This window comes from Otolemur garnettii, unplaced genomic scaffold, assembly GCF_000181295.1.
Source record: "Otolemur garnettii isolate 467f Iridium unplaced genomic scaffold, OtoGar3 scaffold00001, whole genome shotgun sequence".
Lineage (NCBI taxonomy): Eukaryota > Metazoa > Chordata > Mammalia > Primates > Galagidae > Otolemur > Otolemur garnettii.
This window is the reverse complement of record NW_003852396.1, coordinates 12,445,705-12,451,836: the sequence shown is the minus strand read 5'-3', so window position 1 is coordinate 12,451,836 and position 6,132 is coordinate 12,445,705.

Here is a 6,132-nt window from a genome sequence, read left to right as displayed (position 1 = left end):
AAGCAGTTCTGGGCCTGCCCAGAGCAGGAGCCTCCGGTGGGGATCTCCTCTGCCACCCCTGAAGTGTGCAAATCTAGCAAGCAATTCTGGGCCTGCCCCAAGTGGGGGACTCCTCTGCCACACCCGTGGGGAGCACGTGGCACTAGCAAATAGTTCTGTGCCTGCTCGAAGCAGGGGACTCCTCTGTGGCCACCTGCCACCCACAGGAGGTGTGCAGCTCTAGCAAGCAGTTCTGGGCCCACCCAGAGCCCTGGAGTGGATTTCTCCTTCTCCGCCTGTGGGGCACATGGCTCTAGTAAGCAGTTCTGGGCCTTCCCAAAGTTGAGGACTCCTCCATCACAGCCCATGGGGCACACTAAGCTCTAGAAAGTGGTTCTGTGGCTGCCCGGAGCAGGGGACTCCTCTGTGACCACCTGCCACCCGCAGGAGGTGTGCAGCTCCAGCAAGCAGTTCTGGGCCCATCTAGAGTCCTGGAGCGGAGATCTCCTTGGCCACCTGTGGGGCACGCAGCTCTATCAATCAGTTCTGAGCTCTCCCAGAGTGAGGGACTCCTCTGCTGCCGCTCACGGGCATGCGCAAGGCTCTAGCAAGTAGTTCTGTGCCTGCCTGGAGCAGGGAACTCCTCTGTGACCACCCACCCACCCACACTCCACCCACCCACACATCACCCACCCACACTCCACCCACACTCCTCTGTGACCCACACACCCACAAGAGGCATGTGACTCCAGCAAGCATTTCTAGGCCAACCCAGAGCCCTGGAGCGGGGATCTCCTCTGCTGCCTATGGGGTGTGTGGCTCTATCAAGCAGTTCTGGGCCCTCCCAGAATGGAGGACTCCTCTGCCGCTGATAGGCTCTAGCAAGTAGTTCTGTGCCTGCCCAGAGAAAGAGACTCCTCTGCGGCCATCCACTGTCCATGGGAGGTGTACAGCTCTAGCAAGCAGTTCTGGGGCCTGCTTTGCACCTGTATTTTGTGTTCTTAAATGCTCTTCCTTGGATTTACAGCTTGCCGAACTTCTTTCTGGGCTCAGCTCCCCGTCTTTGGCTTCATAGATTCTGATTCCAACCAGTTTTTCTTCCTTTGCTTAGGAGCCTCTGGCCAGGGTTGCTACCAGTTGGCCATCTTCCTAGAATCCCCAGCTTAACTTTTCACTGGAGGATCTATCCAACACTGCCAAAGGAGTGTTAAAAATCTCTGACTTTTATGGAGCTGGAGGAAATCAAGTTGCTCATGTCTGTTAGAGTCTTTCTCCTAAATTGAGCACATTTTGATTGGGTGCATAAATGTTAATAATTAAAATCTCATCATATTGAGTGTTACCCCTAACAAATATGAAGTGAACATCCTTATCTTTCCTTACTTTTGTTAGTGTAAAGCCTATTGTATCTGTGAATAAAATTGCAACACCTGCTTTTTTTCTGATTTCCATTTGCCTGGAATATAGATGACCATCCCTTCACCCTGAGTCTATATTTATCTTTGAAGGTAAGATGCGATTCTTATATGTATCAGATATCTGGCCTGAGTTTTTGTGTTCAGTCAGCCAACCTGTGCCTCTTTAGAGGACAATTTAAGCCATTCACATTAATTAAGAATATTGATAAGCCTGGTAGAATTTTGTTGTAACATTTTCATATTTCTCATAGACTCACTATCAATTTAATATTTGCTAAATGATTAAATAACTGCAGTTATCAGTCTGCTGTAAAATAATCAATATTTTCTAGGATTCAAAAAAACAACTTTGTTAAATAAAATAAATTCATATCACCTTCTCTGCTTATAATTTCATTGATTATGCTACAGTTGAAATAACAGAAATAACTTCAACATCAAAAGAAAAGTCACAAGATCAGGAAAGTAAGTAATAAACTTGGAATAATATTTTCAAAAGTTTTCTAGGAAAAAATTTATTTCCTTATGTAGGGGGATTTCTTACTGATAACTAAAAATGCAAAGGAGACATGGAGAAGACATTTACAAAAGTAGTTCCTAATTAATAAGCATATTAAAGTGTGCCTAATCTTACTACCTATAACATATTTCAACTTAATACACTATCATTTTATATTTAAAAGATCAACATAGATTAAGTAAAAAGAATGATGTATAGTTGCAGAATATAGGGGACTGTCACTTTGCTAATAAAAATTCATTAGTAAAAAAAAAAAATATTTCTTTATTTTGAGACAGAGTCTCCCTCTGTCACCCTGGATAGAGTGGCATAGCATCATAACCTACAGCCACCTCAAATTCTTGTGCTCAAACAATCCTCTTCCCTCAGCTTCCTGAGTAGCTGGAACTATAGGTGCCTGCCACAATGCCCAGCTAATTTTTCTATTTTTATAGAGATGGGGTTGCACTCTTTCTCAGGTTGGTCTGGAATGCCTGAGCTCAAATGATACACCCACTATGTCCTTCCAGAGTGCTAGGATTGCAGGCGTACACCACTGTTCAGGGCCTAGTAAAAAATAATTAGAGTAAATTGGCAACGTACTTGAAATGGTTTTAACTTTGCTTCCTTCCTAACTTATCTTTATTTCTAAAAATGTGTCATCAAGGCATCAACATGTACTTTTATTAAATAATATCTGAATAGTCCTGTTCTTACTACTGCCAAGACAAAAAATAAAATGTAAAATAATGTGAAGTAACAACAATATGAATTTATCTTTCCTTGCCATGGAATAATAGAAAGTCATTAAATTGATGTGGTAGTATAATATTGAATGACAAAAATAAAATTTATTATAATATTGTTAAACTTAAAAAATCAAGCAAAATGTGCCAAAAAGAATAGCATTGAAATCTGAAGTGCATATAAAGGTGTATACATATAAATTAACTCTTGAATAACATGGGTTTGAAATGCACATGTCAAATTGCCTATGGATTTTCTTCTGCCTTTGCCACAGAAGACAGCAAGACTAATCTAACCTCTTTCTCCTTCTCCCCAGCTTATTCAACATGAAGATGAGGATGAGGATAAAGACTTTTATAATGATCCACTGCTGCTTAATGAATAGTAAATATATTTTCTCTTCTTTATGGTTTCCTTAACAATATTTTATTTTCTCTAGCTACCTTCATTGCAAGAATACAGTATAAAATACATAACATACAAAAGTATGTGCTAGGGGGCAGAGCCAAGATGGTGGACTGCAGCCAGCTTTTTACAGGAGCTCGCATCCAGAAGGAGGCTGAAAGGACAGAAGCTTAGCAAATTAGCTGATGTTTTGGAGCAGAGACAAGAGAGAAGATTGAAGAGCGCACTTCAACCTTCCTGAGGCAAGCTGTGACCCCAAAAATACAACCAAAAGGTACAAAATCCACCACCAAGCAGATAGGAGTCCCCTCCCCCACAACAAAGGCTCGCAGTTTACTCTGGGAGAGACCCCCTAAAAACTGGACCTTCTACCCTTGTTGGTGTGACATGGCACCCTCCGGCCAGGTATAAAACTGTAAAACTGTATAAATCTGTATAGATTCCCCACCTGCAACATTGAACTCCGAGGAGTCCCCACCCACCCACTCCAAGATCTGGAGGTTTATTACCTATGGAGTCCTGATTCTTGGGCATCTCCTTGAGAGAAGTGGAGGGGGAAAGGGCTGGTGCTGTTCTGTGCTGACTGTGGTGTGGGCATGAGGAGAGGAGAGTCAGCTTGGGGGACACCAGTGCAGAAACAGTGGCATTCCGAGTGGCACGCCATCCCGGACAGCAGCCACAGGCAGAGCGCACTTAACTTTCTTGGGTGGAGCGACAGCCCTCAGGGGTCTAATGCAGCTGAGAGAAAGGCAGTGGGCGGGCAGAGGCTAGAATTGACACCTGAGTTTAAAGCTGAATGCAACCTCTAATTTACAGAGAAATCTAGCTGGACAGAAGCCTAATTTAAACATGCAAGGCCCCCTGCTGAACTCAGATTTCTGGCTGATTTTGCCAGGTAAACCCCTGGAGCAGTGGCCTACTGGAGTGAATAGGGCCACAGACCTGGGGGATTACAAGTGACTGGGTGCAAGGTGGGGAAGGATGTATTAAATTTCCCAAACTAACCCAGTTGCCAGGTGGGTCCTTTTGCCCTCGCGGAGCACTGGAGCAAGTTATATCTGAACTGCAAGCAGACCCCTCTTATCTAGCTCCCAGAGATATTTGAACTATTCCACTTGAAATGGGTGCTGACTGGGACAACTGATTTGGACCCCTCAAACCTGGTAGACCACCCAAGAACTATTCAAAGGGGCACCCCGGGTGTATGGTTGAGGGAATGTTTGAACTATATAAAACTGTATATATTCCCCACCTGTAACATTGAACTCTGACGAGTCCCCACCCACTCACTCCAAGGTTTGGAGAGAAATCTAACTGGACAGAAGCCTAATTTAAACATGCAAGGCCCCCTGCTGAACTCAGATTTCTGGCTGATTTTGACAGGTAAACCCCGGGAACAGTGGCCTACTGGAGTGAATAGGGTCTCAGACCTGGGGGACCACCAGTGGCTGGGTGTAAGGTGGGGAATGAGGTATTAACCTTCCCAGACTAACCCAGTTCCCAAGTGGGTCCCTGTGCCCTCACAGAGCCGGGCAGTCCCCCAAAACTGCTTGCTAGAGTTGCACGCCTCACAGGCAGCAGGCTCCTATTCTGGGCAGGCCCAGTACTGTTTGCTAGGGCCGCAGGCGTGCTGCAGGTGTCCCCCAGGCAGAGGCGGAGAAATCCTCCATTCTAGGTAGACCCAAAACAGCTTGTGAGAGATACACACACCCCACGGGGGCCAGGGGAGGTATTCCCCGCTCCAGGATCCCAAGCTGGGCAGGTCTAGAACTACTTGCTAGAGCCACGCTCACCCTGCAGGTGGTGGTGGAGGGGTCTACCACTTTTGGAGGGCCCAGAACTATTTGCTAGAGCCACATACGTCCCTCAGACAGAGGTGGAGGAGTCCCCCGCTCTGGGCTCCTGCACTGGAAGGGCACAAATCGGCTTGCTAGTGCCGCATGCATGGCGACAGTGAAGTAGTCCCCCGCTTTCCCCCAGCTACTCTGGTGGGGCTGAACTAGGACCAATTTGGTCATTCGCGTACCCTGCGCTACCACTGCCATTCCCCTACCCTCTGGCTGCTCCAGGGTGCTGAACTAGGACTGATCTAGCCACTACAGTTCCCCTGTTCCACCAGTTGCCCCAGAGGGGCCAAACTAGGACTGATCTGGCTGCTGCCAGTTTCCTGCCCCATGGTTGCCTGGCAGGTTGAACAAGATCTAATCCAGTCACGCACACTCCTGTGCAGCTGCTGCTGTTCCACTGTACCCTGGCTGCCCCAGCACCTGAGAACTGAGAGAAGACAACAGACATGCCCTGCCTGTCTCTCTGGGCAACCAGAAGTAGCCATCAACTGAATGGTTCTGATAAGGCCTCCAAACAACGTAAACTCAGCATGAGGTGGAACCAGCAGTAAAATTCTGGCAACTCAAATAACCAGAGTAGATCAACTCCTCCAAGGGAAAATAGGGAAGACACAATTGAAGACCCCATCCACAAGCAAATGGCTGGAATGTCAGAAATTGAGTTCAGAATGTGGATAGCAAATAAGATTAACAGATTGGAAGAAACGAAGGAATTAGGAGATCAAGAAATTATTCAAAAGATTTCTCAAGAAATTATTCAAAAGATATCTCAAGAAATTATGCAAAGGATGACTCAAGAACTCAACGATTTCAAAGATAAAATGATCAAAGATTTTGAAATACTGAGAAAAGAGGTTGCAGCCCTGAAGTATCTGAAAGACACAGTGGAATCCCTCCGTAACAGAGTGCAACAGGCAGAAGAAGGGATCTCTGATACTGAAGACAAAGCTTTTAAAGAAGCCCAGGAGCGCAAAGATCAAAAGAAATGGAGAGAAAAAACAGATCTCATTCTCAGAGAATTCTAGGATAATTCAAAGAAAACTAATATTCGACTTATAGGTATCCCAGGTGATGAAGTTGCTTCACAAAACACAGAGGCTCTTCTTCATGAAATTATGAAAGAGAACTTTCCAGACAGGCCAAGAGATTCTGAAATTCAGATAGCAGATAGTTTCAGAACCCCAGCATGTCTCAACCCGACCAAGATATCCCCCGACACATCATAATTAACTTCACC